Raw genomic sequence first — 25,811 nt, 5'->3', positions numbered from 1 at the left:
ACCGCATTGAGTTGCACAACCTCTGACTTGCTCCCTTCCTCCTGGCCCCACACATCTCCCTCTCAAGCTGCCCAGGAGACCAGCTTCAAAAGCAGAACTAGAGAAGGGACTTAATAATGGCTGACCTGTGGTGTGGTGGTTCAAGTACTACGCTGGCAAAGTCAGACACTCAACCTCCCTCTGAATAAAGGGGCCTAGAACCCAGCTGTCAGGTGAAAAAGATGGAAGATATGCTCTCTCCCTCATTTTGTGTCACCAAAACGTATGACAAGTCTCAGTGAGTATATTGCTATCCACATATGTTGGGCCACACAGGAACAGGTTGCCAGCCTGTGCATAGGTAGCATTTTGGAAATTTAGACAATTATATAGATCAATGTTGTCCAATTTCGAAGCTCTTGGGGGGCACATGCCCCAGAGGCTGCACCAGTGGGGGCTTTACACCATGCAGGTAACACTGGGCCACACTTCCCACTCATGCTCCATGCACCTGTGTTGGCAGCCCTGCCATGGCTGCATCAGGATCCCTCCACTGCTGTACCACCCAGGTGAGTTGATACGATTATCCCCACCCTACTGCAACAGGTACCACTGCAGGCACTCCCACCCCTACTGACACCATCTCCACCACCCTACTGTACAGTTCCAATTTCCCCAATCCCCAGCCCATGTGGCCCAGATTTACCCTTAGTTTCCTGTGCTACTGCACTGCACCATCCCCTGAGATGAGGGCAAGAAGCAGCTGCTGGAGGGAGGGAAGAGGAGCCTGGAGACTCCAGCTACAGCCAGGTGAGGGTCCAAGGGATACAATTTAATCCCTCCCAGGCTATATGCAGCCTGCAGGCTGCCATTTAGACATTTCTGATAAAGATTTCAAAATCTTGTCATCTAGGGCAGTGGTTTTCAACCTGTGGTCCAAAAACTATGTCTACAGGGTCTGCGAAAGATGACTACGATCAATCCAAAGTATGTGAATACCCACACTTACAATTCAAAGAGGTCCACATCTCCATCTGAAATTTTTTAGGGGACTGCAGATGAAAAAGGTTGATAGCCACTGACCTAGGCATTCGGAAAAGAGCAGAATGCAATTTGCAACAGAACTTCAACAGTGTCCCTTAATATAAAGAAGTCAAGGGTTCAGGTTTGGTTCAGAGAAGTATCCAAACTTGAATGTCTATGTCATGGGTTTTCAACCTTTTTTGGTCTGTGTACCCTCGGTGGCCAGTCGAGAAAGAAGTCCCCCCCCGGCTGCCAGTCGATTTTGAAATCTCATGAAAACTGGTTGTCAGGACTTTCTGCTTTCCAGCAAACTAGAAATGCTCCAACAGCAGCTTTTCACTACGTACTCTGCTATAACTTTTCTTCTTTAAAAAGGTCCCAAAAAAGGCTATTTGGAGACTTCTTAGTATCAGACAATTGCTTCTTGGAACAACAACTAAGAGAAGAGGTTATTCTTGACTGATTTCCTGAGCAACATACAGCTGTTATATCAGGAAGTAAATGTGGTGAACCACTAGCAAAAAGAAGTCACAGCTTAAATCATTTTGATCACCTTATGGCATGCATTTGTGTGGAAGTGGGGCTGATGATTTGTATTCATGCAAAAAGGTACAAATGTTTTCAACAAAACTTGATATTTTACCTAATTTGGGTCTCAGTACAAATCTAAATTATAAAAGACTCACCAAAGGCTCCCAGTTTTTCAGGCAAATGCAGGCCAGGTTTGGAACCTTATCACTCAAGCTACTATCATCCAAATCAAAGAAAATTAGGGTTGGAAGGGAACTCAGGAAGTCATTTAAGCGAAACCCCTGCTCAAAGCAGGATCATCCCCAACCAGATCATCCTAACCAAGGCTTTATCTAGCCAGGTCTTAAAAACCTCCAAGGATGGAGAATCCACCATCTCTCTGGGTAACCCGTCCTAGTGCTTTACTACCCTCCTAGTGAGAAAGTTTTCCCTAATATCTAACCTAAACCTCCTTTGCTACAACTTGAGACCAACATAGGGCCCAACATGCGATTCAGACCCCAAATAAGGGACATAAATAATTCATTCAGGAAATTTTAAATGTCACAGGCTTCCTTCCATTTATTTAAGCCTCTCTCTGACCTCATTCTCATGCTTTTTTTATTCATGATATAAATATTTTTAAATGATAAAAAGGAAGGGAATCGCAGATCACTGAAGAATACATGACACTTTGGGATTCAAATGAGTGGTGTCCCTCCAGCAAGTGCAACTTAACAGGTATATTTGGAACATGAGCACATGAAAAGAAAACAACAGATTAATCTGCTGTTTCCTTTTCTCTGAAGCAAAACTAAGAGGACACTGAGATTAGAAAGCAGCAAAGTTGTATGACAGAATGAAGTATTTTAAAACCATGTATAATTATCCCTCAAAACCAAACAGAAGAGCCATTAGAAAACTTAAAAATGGGAAAGCACTTGGAGAGGATAACAATGCTGGAAAGACACCTAAAGCAAGGAGCAACACAGTCCTCCATACATCCATTGTGCTTTCAAGCAGAACATGGAATGAAGGAAAGAACCAAATCCAGTGGAAAAGAAATTTTACAATGAAGTAGCCAAAGAAGAGTGGCCTCATCTACTGGTAGAATTGGAGATGATTAGGTTTACTCTCAGTACCTGGGAAAATCATCTACATCATCATCCTACAGCATATCAAAAACTAAATAGATTTCTAACTCCAAGAAAACTTAGCACTTTTTAGATCATTAAAACCATGCACAGGCCCAAGTGTGTCTCAGATATTTTTAGACTGTAGTGTTGGCATGACAAGTGTCTTTTGTGATTAACTTCATAACTTTTCAGAAAGCTTTTGATAGTATACACAGAGGCAGTCTTTGGAAAATTACAACATATAAAGAAAAGCAGCAAAAATAAGCTAACTCAAAGATCTATATGATAATTGCAGAAATACACTCAGAGATTCCAGAAGCAGGAATACAAGGCACTGTCCTAGCTAGGACAGATACCCCTCATTCATAGTGGGTGAAGATACCTAGTCGTCTTCTCTGTTTGGATTGAGAGCATCTCCATTATATTCCAACTGTTGAGACCATCTCCAATATATTCCAACTGATTAATATACTAGGTCAGGATATGTGTTAGTTCTACCAATAGACTAGATTTGTGAATCTATCCACTTTAAATGAAAAGACTTTTTCATTTCTGTTTTACTCATTCTCTTTTTGTAAGGAAGTTAATGGTAAAAACTCACAAGACAGTGATGCACTTGTAGCCTCTCCTTTGCATCTGGCAGCTTTTGACATCTGACAGCTTGAATGACCAGGTATCCATTTACAGCTGGGTCAACTGGAGATTCCTAGATTGTAAGGGGCTGGAATGGACCTTGCAAGATCATCAGTTCCAGCCCCCTTGCACTAGGTAGGAAAAACAACTGGGTTCAAGTGACCCTGGTTAGGTGACCACCCAGTCTTCTCTTGAAGATTTCCAGGATAGGTGATTGCACCACCTCTGAAGGGAGTTTATTTCACAGTCTAGACACCCTAATTGTGAAGATTTTCCTAGTGTTAAGACTGAAATGGTCTTCCAGGAGTTTGTGGCCATTACTCCTGGTTTTCCCCAAGGGTGCCTTGGTGAACAGTTGTTTGTTGAGCCCTTGATGTACTCCCCCGATATAGCGCTAAGCTGCTACCAAGTCCCCTCTCAACCTTCTCTTTTAGGCTGAAGAGACCCAAGTCCCTCAGCCTTTCCTCGTATGGCTTGCCACGCAAGTCTCTGATCATATGGGTGGCTCTTCTGTGGACTCTCCCAAGCTTTTCCACATCCTTGCTGAAGTGTGGCACCCAGAACTGGATGCAGTACTCCAGCTGGGGCCTCACCAGTGCTGAGTAAAGTGGAAGAATCATTTCCTTGGTTTTGCTTGAGATGTATCAGTTGATGCATGCCAAACTATTGTTTGCCCTGCTGGCTACAGCATTGCACAGATACCTCATGTTCATATTATGGTCTATTATTACCACTAGGTCCCTTTCAGTCCTGATGCTAGTCAGCTTGGCACCACCAAGCCAGTAAGTATGTTAGGGATTGTTTATCTCCAGATGGAGCACTTTACACTAGGTCTGTGCAAAGCAGCTAGAATTAGCTTTGGATTCAGCCAATTCAGGGCACAGTAATTTGATTTGAATCACTGTCCCAAATCGATTTGGCCAAATCTGATTCAGAGATTCAGCTGCTGCTGAATTGGCCAAATCTCTGAATCAGAAAGGCCTCATTCCCCAACCTGCTCTCCTAGCCCTGTCCATGGCTTCATTGCCTGGCCCCAGCAACCTGGCTCTTAAAAAAAAAAAGCTCCACACTCACTGGCTCCTCCCAGGTGGTGGTGGGGGTGATCACCGCTGCCTCCGCTGCACCATGCTGTGTGGGGGGCTCTGCCACAAGCTCCCATCCCCCACCTGCTCTCCCAGCCTCTCCCCATGGCTGCCCTGCCTGGCCCCAGCTCCCGGTTCTTTAAAAAAAAAAAAATCCCCAAACTCACTGGCTGCTGTCAAATTGGGGGGTGATCCCTGCTGCCCCCCACAACACCATGCTGTGTGGGAACCTCTGACATGAGCCCTGAGAAGCCCCAACAGCCACTGCAGCAGCTGGTGAGTGCAAGCTTTTTTCTTTTTTTTTTTTAAGAACTGGGAGTTGGGGTTGGGTGGGGCAGCCATGTGGGGGGGAGGGGCTGGGAGAGCAGGCAGGGGATGGAGGCTCATGGCAGACTCCCCCACACAGCACGGGTCAGTGGGGGACAGTGGGTATCACCCCCCCACACCTGGCAGCAGCTGGTGAGTGGGTGGGGTTTCCAGTTTTTTGGGTTTTTTTAAGAGTCAGAAGTTAGGGACAGGTGGTGCTGGGAGAGTGGGCAGGAGTCAGGGGATGGGGCCCAGAGGGGGACCCCCATAATCCCCTCCTACATCCCTCCCCCCTTCCACCCCTACTTACCAGGACACAGTCTGGGTCCAGCTCCCTGCAGCAGTGAGTGGGGACTGCCCGAATCTCCAAAGTTCTCCAAGTCTTTTCCAAAACTATTCAGAGAGCTTCAAATCAATTCAGACCTTTTTGTGTCCTGATTCAATTCAGATTTGGATATTCGACCACTGAATCGGGCCAAATCTCCTCTAAATTGAATCGGCATCCAAAGCTTTGCACAGCCCTACTTTACACTTCTCAGTGTTAAACTTCATCTGGCTCTGATTTGGCCAACTTGCCAGCCTGCCTAGGCCACCTATATCTGCAGCCTATTTTCAAGTATGACCACGCTCCCCCATAACTTGGTGTTGTCCAAGAACTTGGCCAGTGAGCTCTTCACCTCCACACCCAAATCATTGATAAAGATATTGAAAAGCACTGGACCAAGAATGGGCCTCTGAGGGACACAACTGGCCACTGCTTGCCAGGACAGCACAGATCTGGTCGTTAGAACTCTCTGGGTCCGACTCTGCAACCAGTAGGGCTTTGCAATATGACTGTGTTTTGATTTGGTTTCATATTCAGCCATTTCAGGACAGTGATTCATTTTGGTGTTTCAGATCACCGTCCTGTTTTGTTTCGGCCAATTCTGTTTTGAACAAGCTGCAAGGGAAGCTTTGCACAGCCCTACCCAGTCAGGTACAGCTTGGGGCCAGAGGCTGCAGGGCCCCAGCAGGGAGCAGGACAGGGCCATGGGTGGCTCGTCTGCTGAAGGGGGAGGGCCACTGCCCTCTGTGCAAGTGAAGATACCCCCACGCGGATCTCTGAACCCTGTTACGCTGGGTTTCCTTCTGTTCCCTGCCATGCGACTTGGCTCTGCAGGGAGCAGAGATCCATGTCAGGGTCTCCTCTCCACCACTGCCTATCCCACGCAGCCCCACTTCACCAGGGCAGCACGGGGCAGGCAGCGGCAGCAGCAGCAAGGAGACCCCTGGCACGAATCTCTGCCCCCTGAGGAGCCGAGTCTTACAGCAGGGCAGCAGCATAAAGCTGTTTCCCTGCAAGCCCGGCTCCAAAACTCTGAAAATTTCAAAAACAATTCTGAAAATGTTTCAGATGCCTCATTCCATTTCATAGATGTTTCTGAGCTTTCTGTTTTGATTTGGATTCAGTGTTTTGGGCCCTGAAACAGCCAGAAACAGCTATTGAAATTTTGCACAGCCCTAGCATCCAGCTTCCTACCCCCTAACTTCTTATTGTCCTTGATTTCTGCTGCTAGTTTAAATTTAGTCACTGCCTTAGCCTTTCTAATCTGTATGGGCCGTTGTTCTATAGTCCTCCTTGGGGTCTGTCCCAAGCATCAATTGTTTGTAAGCCTTTTTCTTCTTTTTCAAGAGGACCATGATATCTCTATTAAGCCAAGAGGGCTTACCAGTCCTCCTGCTACCTTTCCTCTGCATGGGAATGACTTCTTTTGTGCTTCGAGGATTATGCCCATATCATCTCCTTAGGTCAAGACCAAGTCTAAGAGAGTGTTACCTCTGGTTGGCCCGTGCACTTCCTGAGTCAGGTAGAGCTCTTTGATACAGGTCAGGAATCAATGTGACTGATTTGACTCAGCCGAGTGTTCGTCCCAAGAGATGTCTGGGTAATTGAAGTCACCCATGACAACCATGTCCTGTGCATATACGGCCTCTGCCTGTTCTCAAGAGAACTCCAAACTGAGCTCATCCCCCCAGTTTGGTGGTCTGTAGTATACACCTAAAGTTAGGTCTCGCTCACTGGACCACCCCTTTCCCCCTGCAGTTTGACCCAGAGGATTTCAAGCTGTTTTTCTTTGGAGCCAATATCAGCCTCCAAGGAGGTGTAAAGCTCCCCCACATAGAGAGCTACACATCTACCTTTCTTCCTTACCCGGTCCCTTCTGTGCAGGGTGTAGCCCTCTATGGCTATGTTCCAATCATGTCAGGAGTCCCACCAGGTTTCCTTAATCCCTACTAGATCATATTGCCCACTGGACAGTAGGAGGGCTAGCTCCTCCTGCTTGTTCCCCATGCTTCTGGTCTTAGTGTACAGGCACCTGAGTCCTCCAATTAAGACCTTTGATTTCCTGTCATGCTGAGGGAGAACCATTCCCTCAGCTCTTGCAAGAGTGGTTCTCCTAGTGTCCAACTTTGGAGCTTTCTTGTGTGCCAGCCCCTGTGCATGCTCCAGTCAGTGTTTCCCCATCTCCTGGCACTCTTAATTAAAAGCCCTATCTAGAAGATTGGCCATTCTGGCTGAGAACAGGGACCTACCCTGCTTCGTGAGGTGAATGCCATCCCTTTCCAGGAGTCCTCTCTCCCTGAAGTGTGAGCTGTGGTTGAAGAAACTGAAGCCCTCTCAGTAGCACCACTACTGGAATCATTGGTATTTCATAGATTTTATAGACATTAGGGCTGGAAGGGACCTCAGAAGATCATTGAGTCCAGTTCCCCACCCAAAGGGCAGGAAGTCATCTGGGGTCATAGGATCCCAGCAAGATAAGCATCCAATTTTCTCTTGAAGGTGTTCACTGTAGGTGCTTGAACCACCTCCGATGGCAGGCTATTCCAGACCTTCGGGGCTTGGACAGTAAAGAAATTCTTCCTTATGTCCAGCCTGAAATGGTCTTGCAGGAGTTTGTGACCATTCGACCTAGTCATCCCTTGGGGCGCTCTGGTGAACAAACTTTTCCCCAGATACTAGTGGTCACCCCTGATAAACTTATAGGTGGCCATCAGATCACCCCTGAGCCTGCTCTTTTCCAGACTAAAGAGGCTGTCAGCCTGTTGTTGTAAGGTCAATTTTCCTGACCTCTGATCATGCTTGTGGCTCTTCTCTGGACTCTCTCAAGCTTCTCCACATCCTTTTTGAATTGTGGAGCCCAAAACTGGATGCAGTGCTCCAGCTGCAGCCTCACCAAGGCCAAGTACAAGGGGAGAATGACGTCTCGGAATTTGCTTGAGAAGGATCTATGGATGCAAGCCAGTGTTTTGCTTGCTTTACTAGCCACAGCATCACATTGCAGGCTCATACTCATCTTGTAGTCAATGATGACCCCCCAAGTGTTGTAGTGTTGTACTCAATGATGACCCCTTCCATAGTATTAGCCAGTGTAGCACTGCCGAGCCTATAAGGATGCTGCAGGTTTTTCCTCCAAAGTAGAGAGCCTTGCATTTTTCAGTGTTAAACCATTAGGTTCTCATCCACCCATTTGCTGAGCCTGTCCAGGTCAGCCTGGATCACCCTCCTGTTTCTGGTGTGGATATTTTGCCCCAAAGTTTGGTGTCATTGGTGAACTTGGCCAGTCCACTTCTGACTCGAATGTCCACATCATTAATGAAGATGTTGAACAATATGGGTCCAAGGACAGACCCTTGCAGGACCCCACTGGTCACAGGGCACCATGATGATTGACTTCCATCAATTACCACCCTCTGAGTCCGACCACGGAGTCAATTTCCCATCCAGCGGATTGTGGTGGACCCAAGGCCACGATTGGCCAGTTTTGATAAGAGATGATCATGGGATACCAGATCGAAGGCTTTTTTGAAGTCAAGATATATGACATCAATCTCTCCTCCCTTGTCCAGGTGATAGGTCACCTGGTCATAAAAGGAAATGAGATTGGTCAAGCAAGACCTACCCACAACAAACCCGTGCTGGCTATCCCTCAGGATGTTGGCATTGGCCAGTCCATTAAGGATGGCCTCTTTAATAAACTTTTCTAAGACCTTCCCCAGGATAGAGGTCAGGCTGATGGACCTATAGTTTGCTGGATCTATTTTCCTCCATTTCTTGAAGATAGGCACCACATTGGCCTTCTTCCAGTCTTCAGGCACTACACCAGAATGCCAGGAGTTCTCAAAGATCTGTGCAAGAGGCTGGGCTATGATGCTTGCCAGCTCCTTGTGTACCTTGGGGTATAGATTGGTTCACTTCTTCAATGCATCCTTCCCTCCTAGGTCTGTGGCCTGCAACCAGAAGCACAGAGGAAAAAGACTACATGCACTTCCAACCCCTTAAGCCCAGCCCCGCAAACCCTGTAGTCACTCATGACCTGGTCCAGATTATTCCTGGCCATGTCATTCATGCCTACGTGGATGACGAGCATGGGGTAGTGGTCAGAGGTAGGTCTGTGCAAGTTGGCAGTGATCCAATCCGGCTTCAGATCCAGCTGCTTCAGATGGCAGGGATCCAATCCGGAGCTCCGGACCAGGTTTCCACGACGATTCAGCTGAAGTGGCTCCGAAGTTTCGGAGCTGCCTTGGAGATCCGGACACAGGGTATAATGGGGGAATCAACGAAATATCTATAACTTTGTTGGTTTTTGTCCAATTTGGATTAAACTTGCAGGGATGGTAGCCTCTGCTGAGAGCATGAAACCTGCCAAGTTTCAAGAAGATCTATAAGTGTGGGGGTTTTGGGGGAACTGTACCCCAAATTCTTGAAAGCAAAACTCTTTTCACGTCTGTGTGTTACACCACAGGGGTGGGGGGGGCAGTCAAAACTTCAGAGGTGGTATTTCTTACTGAGGCCACAAAGCCTGCCAAGTTTCAAGAAGATGTCTATGAAAGCTCTGTGCTTTGATGGTGGCATCTTCAAAACGAGTATAAGGATAACTACCTTCCTCATAGGGGTGAAGTGAAATGTAATATAGTAATAGGATGGGCAGCATTTAGATGAGGCAGAAGGACATGGAGAAAGGGAAGTGAGTAGGTATGGGAAAGCACAGCAACATTGGGGCTAATCGGGAGCAGCCCTGTGACTTATGTGCTCTGGGGTTCTACGCTTGGTTCTACTACTAACCTATCCTGTGACATCAGGCAAGACACTTTACAGCGGACAAGCAAAACTCGTGACATGGGTGACGCTGTGTGTGTTAAGGCACAGCGGGGTGACAGCTACAGGGATGGTAGCCCCTGCTGAGGCCAAGAAGCCTGCCAGCTGTCGAGGAGATCGGTGCAGGGGGGTTCTGGGGCCCTGCACCCCTAGCCGCTGACAGACAAAACTCGTGACATGGGTGCTTGTGGGAACTGCTTCAGGAGGCCAAATGAGGCCAGCGCTTCAACCTGGACATACTGCTTCGGACCCCAAAGCATCCGAAGCTTCTCTGGATCTGAAGCTCTGTCTGAAGCCTTGCACAGCCCTAGTCAGAGGGCCAGACAAGGCTAGGGATCCTCTCCACAACATCCCAGATGGACTATGGGGTCCAGACAGCAGATGGGTCCCTCAGTGCCCTGCAGGAGGGAGTCTCCCATTACCACTATGCCGCATCTCCTCTTGGGTATGGCAGTTCGCTCACTACCTACCTCCTCCTCTGGTGTCTCCATCAGAGCCTCCTCATGTGTGGTGAGTGGAGCACACCTCTTGTGCAATGCCAGGGGAGGGGCAGCCCTAGCCCTGCATGTCCTGTAGTTTGAGATGACCATCTTTCAGGTAGCTCTGGGCGGGTCTTGTTGGCCACCTTCTCCTATATTTTCTTCTTCATTCTTCAGGAGAAGAGCCTGACTGTAGTAATTATCAACCTCCTGCTTGTGGGCCCTGATGGCATGAAATCTGCCTACCAGGGCCTATAACTCAGTCACCTGGGACTTCAGGGACCTCACTATGGAGCATACAACAGAGGTGGGGGTGGCTTTACTCTCATTCCCAGTTGCTGGCAGCCGTGCCAGGCAGCCCCTGTAGCCCAGTGCCAGGGGTTTGTCTGGGTGGGGGTCAGAATCATGGGTTCTGCCTAGGTGGGGGCACAAGGGAAGGGAGCACCAGCTGAAGATGAGGCAGAAAGCCACAGGGTACAATGCATCCCCACCATTGGATGGTAATAGGTTATGCTACTACCCACAAACTGGCCTAGGAACTGTCTACAAACTACTTTCCCTGTTTGCAGTCCCTGCTCACAGGCTCCCTGGTTGCCTGGGGAGTCTCCTTGTATACCATCCTGGGCCTCTGCTGACTCAGCCTCTTTGTTAGGGCTTCAGGCCCAGGCAGCAATCACACAGCAGTCAGCAGTCAGCAATCACTCCCAGCTTCTCAGAGCACATGACCCAAACACGCATAGCCCACCAAACAAACGCTCAGCAAAAGCAAAGGTACAGGCAGCTGGATCACTTACCTTTCCTGGGCAGGATCTGGTGCCTGGCTTCTCATCTCCTTCTCTCCTCCTTCCTCCTCTTGCCTCCTGCTGGAGGCAAGAGGAAGAAGGCCAAGAGATGACCTGGGACATGATTCTAGAGGAGGACTTTTACTCACAACTCCAGAATTGTATCAAGAAACCGTAAGTGCTCAGCTACTGCACTCCATACACAACATATGGTAGCTTAATAGAAATGAATAAAGGGCTATAGCTCCTCCTGTAATGAAATATAATACTTGCAATCACACTTGCCAAAATAAAAGTCATTACTTGCTCTCAGTAGTCCTCCTCCTATAGGCAATAAACTGATCACCAGGTGATCTCGCACAATTGACTGTATAAGAAGTCTTTACATCTCTCTCTAAAATATATGGCATTGGCCAGTACTGCAGGCTGGCCTGTAGACTAACTGGATTCGTATAGCAATTCCTGTGCTCTTATGGAACATGTATGCGCAAGTCCAAAAAACAATAAGGACAAACATTACTTGAGGTGTGGGGTTTTTTTCCTGCCCAAAAGTGATAAAAGCTGTGAGTGTATATTGGAATCCATGATATTGTGCCCAGCTGCAGATTTATGCATTGGAATTAAACAGAATTACAGAAATATACCATTATAACCATTAGTGGTATTAGTTTGCCAGCTGGCCATAGTTGAGTCCAAAAAGGACACACCTCCAAGTAGAGAAACATCATCACTCAAAGCTATGAAGCAAAATAATCAAAAAAGCTCTGTTGCCACAGTTGTGTAGGAGCTGTGGTCCATTCCAGTAGGGGAGAAAAACTTTTTCCCATATTAAAGGCATCACCTTTTCTCAAGGCAATCTAAATTGATCAGCTCTGAATTAAACTGCATGGCAGTTTGTAAGAGCAGATCATTGTCCTCATGTTTTCTGCTGTTTTGTGTGTTCTTTTTACATATGCTGGACATTCCTTTGAATCCTTCTCTTAAAAAATAAATTTTTATATTTAAAGTTGAGGGCTTTCCTTTCCCCTCTAACACCAGTTTTACACTATGGCTTCCTGTAGATGTGTGGGGATGCTGCTCTGATGCACTGTAATTACAGCATGTGGAAGGAGACTTGATTAATCGAGTCTGCTGGAGTATGGCAATTAGGGTGCTCCAGCAGCCTCTGCATCTCATGTATTCAGCATCCCTGTGCTTCAAAATGGTGGCAGGGGTGCTTCAACTAATGGTCATCGAATGGGCTTTAGTTAAAATGCCCCTACTGCCATTTTGAAGTGTGGGGTGCTGAATACATGAGATGCTGGGGTGCTTAAATTAGAGCCCCTCTACCCCCAGAGCATGTGTAAAGATGCCCTGTAATTCTACTGACTTCGATGGCACTGACATAGCTCACATTCAGGGCCATAATATTTTTTTCCACTTGTAAACTAATTGATGTTCAAAGTCTACTCCCCTTGACAAATCAGAAATGACTGGTGTAGTTACTTTATAGTGAAAAATGTAGCCTGGCCCCTTCCAAAAAGTCTCTTAAGAGGTAAGAAATAGGATGTATGAATTCCAGGCAGTGAAGCAGGAAAGCAACTATGGGTTGTCACAGAGAAAATGGAGGATGTAGTAGGGACACATTGAATGTAATGACTCTAAGGTGAGGAGTCAACTAACCTGTGTCAAGTGCTAATTCTAAGCCATTACCTCTAAATGTGAATAGTTGAGGGACACTTAATTACTGCTTTATTAGCAGGGATCCTGGTTTTCTCTGTCTAAAAATCACAAATTCTCTAATTTTAAAAACAAAAATATGTGATTAAAATGAAACACCACTATATATATATATGTCTCAACTGACTACAATGTTTTACTGATATAGTTACACTTTTAAAGCAATTTGGAAGTCTACTGGTGCCTCAATCATTATAATAAAATAAATTCTAAGTACCTATAAGTTTTCGTATTTGATTTTGAGGTTTTTATCATAGAAAATCAGAGCTCTCCCTGCCCCTTTGCTCCCAGGATGTATGTCCAGGCCCCTCCATCCCAAACCATAGCCCCCTGGCCTTGCTGGTGCCTTCACTCACCCCCCACCCACAGGCCCCACCCCTGCCAGTGCCCCTTGCTCCCCATATGCAGCCTCCCCACTCCCCCACCTCTGCTGGAGGGGGCCCCTGGCTGCCAAGGACCTTTATTCATTTCTATTAAGCTACTATATGTTGTGTATGGAGTGCAGTAGCTGAGCACTTATGGTTTCTTGATACAATTCTGGAGTTGTGAGTAAAAGTCCTCCTCTAGAATCATGTCCCAGGTCATCTCTTGGCCTTCTTCCTCTTGCCTCTGTGCCAACATGGTGAGGTGCCCCCTGCCCACCTGATAGCAAATAGGGGCACAACTCTGTGCTGCCACCCCCACTGCTGCTGGAAGGGCAGTGGATGCCTCACCATGGCAGCACCACGGCAACAGCACCAAGCTTCCCCACCTCACTCTGCCCTGCTGTGTGGGGTCCTGTCCACTGAGCTGCGGAAAATTCCATGTTTTTTCTTGGTTAAAAGGGAAAGTCCACATTTTAAAGGAAAAGTCCACAACCCAGATCCCTGCTTATTAATACAACCTTGGCTGTAATATAAACATATGTCAAAATCACATTTCTATCAAATATTACCCTTTCCTTTATATGCTTATGACAAGGTATTTAGCCAAATTCACAGATTTCACTGAAATCTGACAGGCCATGCTATGAGCACTTCTGCTATGGCTGCAAACTTCTGACCTGTAGGCTGTCAACCATACACCTTAGTGTCCGTGCCACTCCAGCCCCCCATCAAATATTGAAATACATATATACATGAAAATGACACATCTGAACACAGATTCACCCTCATTACAAAGAGAAGCCAAGCAGTACAGTAGTAAATCTAATTTAGAAGAATATCCCTGCATGCCACATGGTGAATCCCAAAGGTGAATCCATGATACTATCCCTGTGCCTACATTTCCTGTGAAGATTTTAGGTTCTTGCAGGCAGGGAGCATCTGACCCATATGAAATCTTTCAGTACAACAGGGATCTAACAGGTAGTATCTCCAGGTGCTACCATCATACAAGCGAGCATAAGGCTAGGGACAGAAGCGACACAAACTGATATAAGTGATCAGAAACTGGTTCAAATCTGTAAACATAAACACAATGTACACATAAACTACTTTCAAAATGACTAAAACTGGTTTAAGATAAGCCTGGATGGATGTAGTATCAGACTTAACTGATTTAGGTTAAATCAGTTTATTGAACTTCTGTCCCAGATCCCCTTCAAATTCAAGTTAACTCACAGTCCTGCAGAATCCCAAGATGTTTTGCACCTCCCCCACAAACCCCCCACTGCCTCTTACAGGGTGGGCCAGTTAGCTTTGGCCAAAGCTGTCTGCTGCAGCCAAGCCAGAAGGCATATTCTAGTGCCCCCCAGTTTCTGGCTTGGACCACTGTAGGCATGCGGCTACATTTCCCAGAATCAAAAGTGAATGTCTGTTCACTTACTTATTGGTTCAATCTACGCAGATTAGACTAACCTGTGAAGATTGAGTCGATTCAACTTCGGGTTTTTTTTGAATGTCTGTACTTAGCCTAAGAGTTAAGTCAACATTTACAGAACTGCTTTATAAAATAGAAAGTGGTTCTTTTTATTAGCCTGCCAGAGTCTGACTTTACATCTGTTCTAATTATAGTCGGGGGCATGTGTGTGCTATTAAGCAGTAACTGCACCCTGTTGGCCGCATTCTATTGGAGCCTGAAACAGTTCTCTCCTGCAAATTGCAGTGCTTTGGAAGCCTCCTGGAGGAAAGGTGCAATATACATGTAAAGTCTTAATAAGAGAGGTGGATGCAAATCTTACAAAAATGACTCCCAAGGTGACTCTGCATTTTATGTCCTATGAATCAGAGCTTCCCTAACTTCTGCAACTATCATATGGGAAATGGCTGCCCTGCTGCATTCTGCCCCCAATATCTGTTTTTTTCCAGAAATGTTTGGCTGCGGCATTCAGCATTCAGGGCATAATTCTTAGCAGAGTGAGAGAAGACCATCTGCATTCCTAATTTTGGCTGTCTACAAGCTTTGGTATCCTCTAGCTCCAGCAGCAGAAATAACAATTAAGGACTCTGGGCATGTCACAAGGAAAACTGAGCGAGAGCCTGTAGGGTCTTGATAAATGTGATACAGCTGAAGCAATATGCATGAATCATAGGACAGCTGGCATCCAATGGAATAAATCCCCCACAGAACTATGAAAGCTAAGGTTGGTGGACTATATACCCACTGACACAAATCCTAAAAGCCAAGCAATATGCTGCAAAGTCATTTCAGCTTCTGCACATCAGTTTCCCTCCTCAGACCCTTCCCTTCTACCACTCACTGCCTGCCTCTTCTCCCTGTTATCCTGACCAACCAATGGAAACCCTGACCCCAGGCCCTGTTTATGGGTTACATGCACAGCTATTTTCCAGAGCATAAGTGTTTTCAATAGAAGTTTATTTTAAAGGGCACATCCCCCACCCCCCCAAAAAAAACTTTCCTAGAAAATATTTAGTTACAGGATATGGGATTCATAGTTTCATAGTTGGTAGGGTCGGAAGGGACCTAAGCAGATCATCAAGTCCAACCCCCAAAATGAAACCAAAACTCACTGTTTCTTTTCAACCCCTTTTCCCCCACCCTACTCCTCCCACACCTTTTTAAAATTAAAAAAAAGTGGAAGAGAAAGAGAGGGAACCCAAACCCTGTAACTTAATCTGCAAAGTGCTACCAAACATAAGCCTTAAGGAAATGAGTTCAATATACATCTGCTCTAACTAGCTTATGTTCCTAGCACCTTCCTTAGCTTAGACAAAACCTAAGGTAAAGATTGTGGGGTGGAAATTTCCCAGATTTAAGTACATATCAGTGCTGATAGCCCTAACCATTAGTGTTGTCAATATATTGAATACCTACCTGCAGAGCCATGGAAACAACAGGGTCCTTGGTGAGCTGTATTCTTCCCCTGTAACCTACTATAGGGAATGCCATGCTCCCCATCCTACACAGCCCTATCCCCTTCCCTCACCTCAGCCAAAGCTCAGCTTGTTTTTAAATATTGACATATATTTTGACATTTTAAAATTAAACTGGAAAAAATGTACTAAAAATAGTATACCTCTCTGGGTTTACAATCTGTTTGTTAGGGGAGACAGGAGTCCAACAGGGAACAGGGAAATGAGGGAGTAGGTGGGGAACATTGTGTGAGGTGGTAAACACTGCTCTACAGCCCACTTTTCTCATCCCAGGTCAGTGTAATAGGATGAGAAAGAAGTAAAGGGGACAAAGGAGAAAGAAGGCCAGGGTGGAGAAAGAGAGGGATGGGCACATGTGTGGTATGGATTAGAGTGGGTAACTACAGTTTATCAACCCACAGTGCATCTGCCTAGTGTGTCAGAATAGATATGGATATGCTGAGCTTGTCTAAGCCTCCCCATGGCACTGGTGCCCTGGCTTCTGGAAACACTTGACAGCATCTCTGTCAGGAACCAAAGGTAGTACTAGAAGGGTGGAATCACTAAGAAGTCATGGAGGGGACAGGGTAGGGAGAGGGAGGAGTGGAGAGAAAAAGAGATGTAATGGGCTCATAAAAGATAGCTGAGGAACCATCTACATCCTCCCTATGCCTGTGAGAAGACATGACTGTGTCATAGGTGTTCCCCACTCAATAGACCTGCTTAGGTCACTCTACTTCCTCAGAACACATGAAGTTCAGAGGAGAAGCTGCCTCTGAAGCTGGTAACAGGTCACCCTCCTCCTCCTGAGTCATCTGCAGCAGTCAGCCTCTCTCTTCTCACTAGTCCACCAAGGCAGGAGGTATAATGTAGCAAGGAAGCAACTCCTCCCTATTCAGCTCAGATGCAACTGTCCCTAGACAGAGGGCAATGATAAGATGCATATTTTGACAAACTGGAGGGCTCTCAAAGGACAAACATATACTCCAAGAAGGCAAAGAGGGACTTGCGCCAAATGATTAAAAGGGTTGAATTTGTCTAGCTTAGCTAAGCAACTACTTGGAAGAATGAGCCGAGCCGAGCCTTGTGACATTAGGAGACTATGGCTTTTAGAGGAAAGGGCACTGGAATGGCTCTTGGGAGACCAGGGTTCAACTGCTAGATGACTACTTCACTGAACAATTAGGGGCCCATGCCTCCTCCTCTGTAGCTCATTTCTTCCTTCTGTAAAATGGGGATAATTATTGTGCTTTGAGATCTATGGATGATAGATACTAACCATTATAAACATGACTGGAAGCAGCAGGGAGAAGAATAACTGTGTGGTGCTTGGGACCCTAATGGGGAGAAATAAGATAAGGTAAATAATGGAGACATTTTGGCAGAAGTGGAAGAAAAGCCTACTGACAAGAAATACATATTCCAAAGGGACGTGAGAGAAACTCCACTGTTTAGGAAGTTTAAAAATAAACTGATTATTGCTGTAAGGATCATGCTGTGGGAAATGATTTAGCAATGTCAGAAACATGGGCTTGCTGCTTTAATAGTCCATTCCACCTCTAGCTTTGGTATTCTAGGTATACAGAAACTTTTACCTTGAAGGGTCCTGTCAACACTGCAGCAATTAAGTGGAAAACAGAGAGTGGAAGAAGAGGGATTGTGGTAGAGAAGTCAACAGCATTATGGTTATAAGCAGAGCGACTTCTGGAGTGAAAGTGAAAAGACTTGATCATAACACTGTGCCAACTTTAAAAGGAAAGATTGTGCATAATAAAGGAGTTCTGTGAAGAAATTAAGTGATTGCAGTACTACAAGGTAAGGGCACTGGTCCAGGACTGGTTCAAGGGGAAGAATGCCACCCACCAAATCACCTGCCTTCCTTCCTGCAGCATCCTTCCTTCCCAGGCTTACAAAACTAGAAAAGACCTATCTAGTCACTCAGGGAAAAGGAAAAGCAGGGTAGCCCAGAGGAGAGGGCCTTAGGCTAGGAATCAGGAAGGACTAAGCTCCACTCCCAGCTCTACCACCAACCTGTGGTAAGACCTCAGGCAAAAGCACTTACCTGTTCTTTGACTTTCCATTTTATCTATTTAGACTGGAACATCTGTGAAACGGGGGCCCTTGTACCATAAGCACAGAACAACGGAGTCCTCATTTATGTTGGTGTTCATAAGTGCTATTGCAATACAAAGAGTCTTCAGGCCCCCAGCTTCCTGGGACTGGTCTCTAGAATTTGCTAGTATTTGATCCCATAAAAATGGGAAATTCCTAGTGATAGGATTGCTGCCTTATCCGCAATAAAATATATGTCACTCTCCAGAAATGTACCCTAGTATTCTGCCTAAATTTTCCCTTTCCTAATTTAAACATATTATTCGGTCCCAATCCCATTATTCTCCTCATGGGCCACACTAAATCATCCCTCCCCTGCCTGAGTGCCATCACCCTTCCCACGTTTGTGAACCATTCTGCTCCTCCTTGCCTGTCACACATCCAACCCAGACACATTTAGGTCTTGTAATCATTTCTCTTAAATCATATCTCCCAGACCTCCAATCCCTTTTCTTGCTCACCTGTGAACTGTTTCCACTGCTCAGCACGCAGTGCAAAATTTGCTCATTAACATTCCAAGAGCAGCCTGACTAGATGAATTGCTCTGTAATGACTTGCTGTCAGCTCACCACTCTGAAATGTTCACCTTTTTAAAATATCATCAGATTAAATCATATTAATACAGTTCTCCTATGAGTGTCGCAGCAGGGTACATTTGCCTCTGTGCCTGCATAGGAAAGAGAGAGAAGCCCATAAGGCATTAACATGAGCTGGTACTGGGACTTTCTGGGGGTGCTGAAAACAGCTGGTATGCTTCTGCATCTCACCACTAGGCTACTACCCATAGACATCTGGAATAAAGCTAAGTGTCACTGTGCCTCCTGTGCTCAGCTATCAGTTATAGCTACACATAGGAGTACACAGAGATAGGAAGGCTAAAATAGTACCCACTTCTATAGGATGCCATTTCTCCCTCATTGAGCCAAAGAGCAAGTGTCTCTTCCCTTTCTCTGGACTCAGGTAGGGATGAATCATCTTCCATCAAGTAGGAATCAGCAGAAAGTATAGGGAAAACTTGGGTGGCATTTAACTCCACAAGTTGCTTCTATGATTGTGCAGGTATGGGGAGGGAGGTGGAGCAATAAGCAGAAGGAAAAACAACACCTGATCCTTACATGTTTGCATTAGGGGTAGGCCCAAAAGGTTCAACTCAGTTTGGGCCTCCAATGTCCTAGGTGATACATACCCATAGGAAAAAATGCTAGCAACGTCTACATAGCAACTTAATAACCTTGCATTCTACCCAAAAAAAAAGAACAAATACTGGCTAACCTATTAACCTACTAAGAAGATACTGCCTAGCATTTCAGGTGCTACAAGATCTATAACAGTCTAGGTAGATTTAGTTAATTTGTACACAAACCAAAAAGGGCATCCTGCTCTACATCCTGGGTACTTTCAACAGAATCTATAACTAGCCAACCAAAGGCTAAAATGACCCTTCCATCCAGTGTTTTATTCAACCATGGTCAATGGTCAACTTCATTGTCTTTTTGGCTGCAAGCATACAGGCAATGGGATAGATATGCTGCAAGCAATGGAAGGTTCTACCCTAAAATGCCTCTCTGTTTCTAAAATACCTCCTACTGAGCAGGCAGGGCAAGATGTCCATTAAACAGGAAGAATGGGCTAGCAGTTAGATTGCAAATCTGAAACTGTGGAGTCTGAGTTTCTCTCTGTCTGACCAGTGATTTCCTGACTTGACTAAGTCCGGTAGGCCATGACTATGCTGCCTCTGTGCTCAGCCTGAGAGTCCCACAGAGAAGCATGCTCTTCCACTCATTCGTCTGCACTCTGTGCCAGCTCCAGACAGAAAACAGTTTAGTTAAGCTTAGAGCAGCCCTAAGCATGCACTAAGAGGCCCAAGCCTGAGTGCATCCCCAAAGCACTCAGCTAGGGGCACTCTAAGCAGGCCATATTGCCTAGTTTCTGGGATTTGCACATGCTGAGTGACAGGGCATAAGCAGGGCTTGCTTCCCAAAGGCAGTCCTGGGCCCAACAGAGAGCCAGTGAAAACAGGGATACTGGTACTTCCCTGCTTAAGAGGTGTTATTCATTAATGACTGCACCATGCTTACATCCCAAAGAAATAGGGCCTGTATGCATAAGACAAATTCAAGTGCCTATCCATAGGACACTTGCCCTTCTATGGAGTACAACTGAAGCAGTATTTTAGGGCAAGGTTCTGTCCCCATGTCATATAAATGCAGAGTAATCCAATCTGGATTTATCCCAAAGCAAATGGGAGCAGAACCTAACTGCTTATGAGCAGGGACACTGAGTTCTTACAGGTATCATCTGCTGTAAATCTGATCCTGCCTTCAGTTACCCTAAAGAGCTACCTCCAGGTACTGGAGAGAAACCTATTTAGTTACCTCAAGAATAGCTCCCTCAAGTCCCATGTAACTGAAATCAGGCTTTAAAAATAGAGAAAAAGTGCTAGGTGTTTGTTCTGTAACTTTATAGTAAACTCCTTTTTAGTAGATTTTCTGGCTTCAAGGGCACTGTCTCAGGTGTCAAGCATCATAGCTAACTGCTAGTGTTATGACTAGTATAATCACTATAACAGAGATCACTTATCCCTTGGTCACATCCTCTTGAGGGATCCTGTCCCATTTTACTCCTTATTACAGATTAAATTTTCAAAAGGCACAAGCACCAAAAATTTACCTTTCTAGCACAGTGGTAAAAATGTGGTCGTTTCATTGAGCTTCTGCGTGGGAGCTGAAATCTCTTGAAAATCTGGCCCTAGTTTTTTTCCTTTAGAAGGGCTAAAGACTAAGTCATGGAGCCAGTCAAAATTTTTCCATGATAAATTTTGGATGGAAAATTGGATTTTTAACTTAGGCTGGCTGTTTGTGAAAAGTACCAGTCTTCCACAAAATATTTCAAGTTTTTTTCAGACTTGTATTTTTGACCAAAAACTTTCAGCTTTTTTCAACAAAGCCAAAAAACGTACATTGGGGAAAAGGGATGTATTTGGTAGCAGTGTTGGTCTGAAACAAAAGAAAGAAATGCAACTAAAACTTGGTCTAATGAAAGGTACCTCTCTGAACCAAGAGTTCTAGAGTTTTGCATTTCTTTAAGGGGAAAAAAATAATTTCCACCAGCTCTGGTGAGCACTGGAAATGAGAAAGACTACAAAGAGTCATACCCTAACAAAAGAAGTTTCTCAGTTCATCAAGCAATCTCCTTCAGATCATCTAAGTAAAGATCCATATATTTCACAAATCATTCTGGCTGTAAGAACCATATACTATGCTGTTCTGTGTGCTCCTGTACTGTGTTTCACTGACTTTTCCCTTTAAACTTATTGGTCTTCGGAGCACCACCCAATTTCCCTATTGTGGGCTAGTGGGGTTTCCCCTTTTGCTGCTATTAAATGCCTTTGGAGAACTTCTGAGAAAGGTTTTGCTGTGATGCGACATTCTGCATTTAATAAAGATTTGCACTGGTGACCCTGTCATTTCAGCAGCAGCATGTTCCAGCTCAAGGGTCCTCACAACTACAGCAAAAACTCCCTACTGACACCTTATGCAGGCTGCAACACCTTAGTAGTCATACTTCCTGTCTGTACATAGATAATTATCAGCTATTTTTATCTTGTTATCTCTTGCAAACAATTTGTTTTGTATTTATTACATCAAATCTCCTGGTCATCTCCCTCATACAAGAGACCCAAAGTCCTCAAAAGGCATCTTTTAATAGGTCCTCTATCTCTGCTATTATTTTATAAGAGGCAGGTCTACAGCAAAAGATCTCATTCATCCACACAGCCCCCTCTACCCAGGAAACAGGTCTTGCCCATGTTCAAAGATGAAGAAATTGGAGAGTAGAGAGACCAAGAGTAAGTTTAGAACATTGCTCCCTCTGTGACACATCGCCCTGCACCACAGGCGTCATTACCTGGACTGTGTCCTGGCCAGCAGAGTACTGGCTTTCTGCCACAGCATAGTGAGATCCATGAGCAAGGCAGGAGCAGGGCTCATCAGACACAGTAAAAGTGCAATAGAAACAAGGGGAAAATGTAGCTGAGTTTCAAATGCCTGAGTTCTCAGCCTATACTATCCTCTCTGCCATTATGATGGGTTGTCTTACATTCAACAAGCAAAGCAGCAGTAGTAAAAAAAAGGAAGAGGGAAAAGAGGAAGTAACCAATGTACAACCACAATCACTCAGCAGCCCTCCTGCTTAGCTAGAAAGTTGCATGTAGACTCTGGGAATACCCATTCCCCATGTCAAAGATCGCATTTATACCCTGAAGAGAAGAACCACATTATCTAGCCTGAGAACAAATGCTCTGCTTTGCCTGATGCTTAGATACCCCTTTATGAACATAACTGCAGCATTCATCTGTCTCTGTGAAACAATGCCACAGACCAAGCAAAATGGCACTCACTGACCAGTGCTGTTTGTGCTTTCTGGTGCATACAGTGCCAAAAGGCCCTGGGTTGTCTCATCCCCCGCAAAATCTAATAGTTGAGCAGATTAGCACTTGCTAATTCTCAGACTGCACTCCTCACGACACAGCATGCAGTAATGGCTCCCTGCATCCATGCATAGTTAGCCTTAAACGCCATTCAGAGAGAAAGGAGAGCTTTATTAACTGAAGTGATGCCATCCATGATCATTTCTGCATGATAATAAATTGAACATGTCCATCAATGTGGCTGCAGTTATCTCAAGTAAGAATGTAAAGATCCCTCTTATTGTAAAAGCAACATTACCATCAAGCTTGGATGACAGCAAGCTTTTTTCTATCGGCCTGGTAAATTACATGAAGTGAATTATTTGTTGGCATAGAGGGGAGAAAGTATATTTTAAGTTCTTTAGACTTTCTCTGGTAGAATCATATTCATATGTCCTGGCCAGAGATACTAGTCCACTATTTAGGATCCATGCCAGCACATTTCTAAATCACTGTATTGTTAACAGGTAGGCATCGATCACAAAAGAAGCCTCAATACATATTAGAATAATGAATTCAAACATCCTAGGCTTTACATTAGAAAGACTCCCTTTGCATGCAAGGTGTGTAATACTGCTGATCACAGTAATAATGTGACAGGCTTTCTGATTCCATCAAACACATGCATAGACCCCATGATAGGCCACATTTCAAACTAATCCCTAACCCTACACAGTCTCCAAGTTTCAGTGTTTCCAGATCAGGGGTGGTTCTCAAGAGGATATGTATTCCCAGCTGAGGATAAATATCTTAGACAATGATGCACACACGTACAGTGGTGCTAGAGGCCACAGACATGCCTCAAACAGAATTTAAGAAATTAACCTACAGGTGAGATGCAGGGAGTGGAGTAGTGTAGAAGTGTTTGAATTCCCCCAGTGAGCCTCATTATCTGAATGGGTTAACAAAACTGCATAAGGCACCTATCTCCTCCTCAAGGCTCTCCTGACAATTAATTAAAACATGATCAATACACTAGGAGATAAACAAAAAAGGAGTATCAGTTGTCCCACAAAAACAAGTAATATCTGACCCAGTCATCCTGTGCGGTATAAATAAAGAGAAATAGCTCAGCTTTCCATAATCCCTCCCTCCAGCTGCACTTCTCTCCCACAAAGAAGAGTTCAACTATTCACTCATCTATCTATCTATCTATCTATTGCTGAAATTTTGAAAGTCCCTGCTTAGTTTCTCGAATTAGTGAATGCAAAAATCAACAAAACAGCAAGTTAGACAGATGACAGTTGCCATTGCATTCATACTCAAAATGCATACCACTGGGACAGAAAGGAAATGCCTAGATAATTGCTCACTACTATGAGAAATTGCTGATCCAATGGTATCTTAGCTACCAACCTGCCAGATTTCTGTATTAGATGGTCCTGAATATTTTGCAAGTCCTGGCACTGTTTTGCTATGTCCTGGGCCACAGGAAACAGTCTGGCCCTGAGGTCTGAAGGGAGAAGAGCTCCTGTGACCATAAGATGCTGAAGGGAGATCCATAGGCAAACAAAAGGTAAAGTTTTCTGTCGTACAGAGACCCAAAGTATGGCTGAAGTATTTTGATTGAGACCAGTTTGTTTTATGTTGGCCATAAGTCATGAATGTGGCTGTAGGGGAGAAGGGAGATCATGGCAGATGCTGAGGGAAAGCACCAGGTGTCTCATTAATTGGCTTAGAGCAGGGGTGGGCAAAATACTGCCCGTGGGCTGAGTCTGGCAAGCCAATTGATTGTATACGGCCTGTGGCTGCTCCCACTGTGCTCCATATGCAGCCAAGCCCTGCCCACTCCCTCCTGGGGCACCCACACCATGCTTCTGCCTGCACCTACCCCATGCCCATCAATGGTACTACCCTGGCTCTGGCCCCAGCCTTGGCCAATGTGCACAGCTTCTTAGTAGGGCTGCTCCTCCAGCTTTCTAGTAGTAGCTGCTGCTCCAGCTGCCTGGGTACTGCTCAGCTTTCCCCACCTCCAATGGCTCCTCCTCTTCTTCCTGCCCTTTCTGCACCATTCCTGGCAGGAGGGGCAAGCTTCAGCCAAGTGGCTCCTGCCCCAGTATGCAGGTTTCCAGCTCCCAGCTGCTTTCTACCCACTCTGTCCACCCAGTGCAATAAGCAGCAACTTGTGGGTGGCTGAGTGGGTGGAAGGAAGCTGGTAGCTGGACCAGGGCAGGGGGGAAGGGCTGGTGCTTCCTTCTGTGGCAGTAGTGGACTACCCCCCAGGCAACACCCACCTGTAGGCACCTAGGTTGGGCAGTCCAAGGGGGAACTACAGCCATGGAGGGAAGTGCAGCGGGTCAGTAAGGGGCACTCCTGCATTGAACCACCCACCTCACTGCACCCAACCACCTTCCAGGCTCCGAGTGCCTCCCTAGGGGTGCCTTGAGTCCAGCTGACCCCCTTCCTGGGGCACACTCGCTAGCCTGGAGGTAATGTAAGCTGCCACTACCCCAAGAAGGGACTCTCTTGGCCCTGTGTCCCTGGGGAAACACAGGCCTAATAGTCCTGCAGGTACTCAACCCAGTACAGGCACTTGGAGAGCTTCCCGAAATCAGGGGCCAAAAAGGAAAGTCTCCCTTAGTCGGCAGACCTAAGGGGCCTCCTAGGCATAATTTAGACCCACCCCTCAATAAGTCTCCCACACCGGTCACAAAGGGGAACTTTACTGATTACAGGGGTAGGGTGAAGATAGGGTACAAGATAGAACAATATTATAGAAATCCCATAGAGCAAAACAGTCTGGCTGAGGTAGCCTTTTGATCAAGCATCTGAGTTACTGCCAGCTATATATCTAACCAGATCTCGAGTAGCTTACTCACAAGTATTATCCAGAGGCTGTTGGAGATTCCCTCTGGAGGCAGGCCATTCCTAGCTCATAAGTTATGGGGGAGAGAGCCAGCTTCAGATGGTAAAGCTCCTCTCTGAGTCCCCCACATGGCTGCTGCCCCCTCCTCCTGGGCAGTCTTAACTTATATAGCCCCTGTGACCTCGTTCACCTGGTCCAATGGAGGCCAGCACCTGTTGGCTGTCGGCCAACCAATTTGAAATACATCACTAGTTGCCGGGCAGACTCTAGCTCACCAGGTAGAAGCCCCTCACCCAGGTATGTGATACCAGTCACGTAGGCAGAGGGAACAGGTTTCCCCCAT

General features: G+C 45.8%; 1 long non-coding RNA gene across 2 annotated transcripts in view; it reads right to left on the bottom strand.

Moving 5' to 3' along the window:
• LOC149874092 (uncharacterized) overlaps positions 1–25,607 on the bottom strand; it is a 102,264-nt gene extending 76,657 nt beyond the window's left edge. For both annotated transcript variants that reach the window (XR_016443362.1, XR_016443361.1), the window contains exon 1: positions 25,482–25,607. This is a non-coding gene — a long non-coding RNA (uncharacterized LOC149874092). The remainder of the gene's footprint in view (positions 1–25,481) is intronic.
• Between the last annotated feature and the right edge of the window lie 204 nt (positions 25,608–25,811).

The sequence above is a fragment of the Crocodylus siamensis genome, chromosome 1 (genome assembly GCF_052110815.1).
Source record: "Crocodylus siamensis isolate JL-2025a chromosome 1, ASM5211081v1, whole genome shotgun sequence".
Lineage (NCBI taxonomy): Eukaryota > Metazoa > Chordata > Crocodylia > Crocodylidae > Crocodylus > Crocodylus siamensis.
The sequence above is the reverse complement of the archived record's forward strand: the minus strand, read 5'-3'. Positions and strand labels throughout refer to the sequence as shown.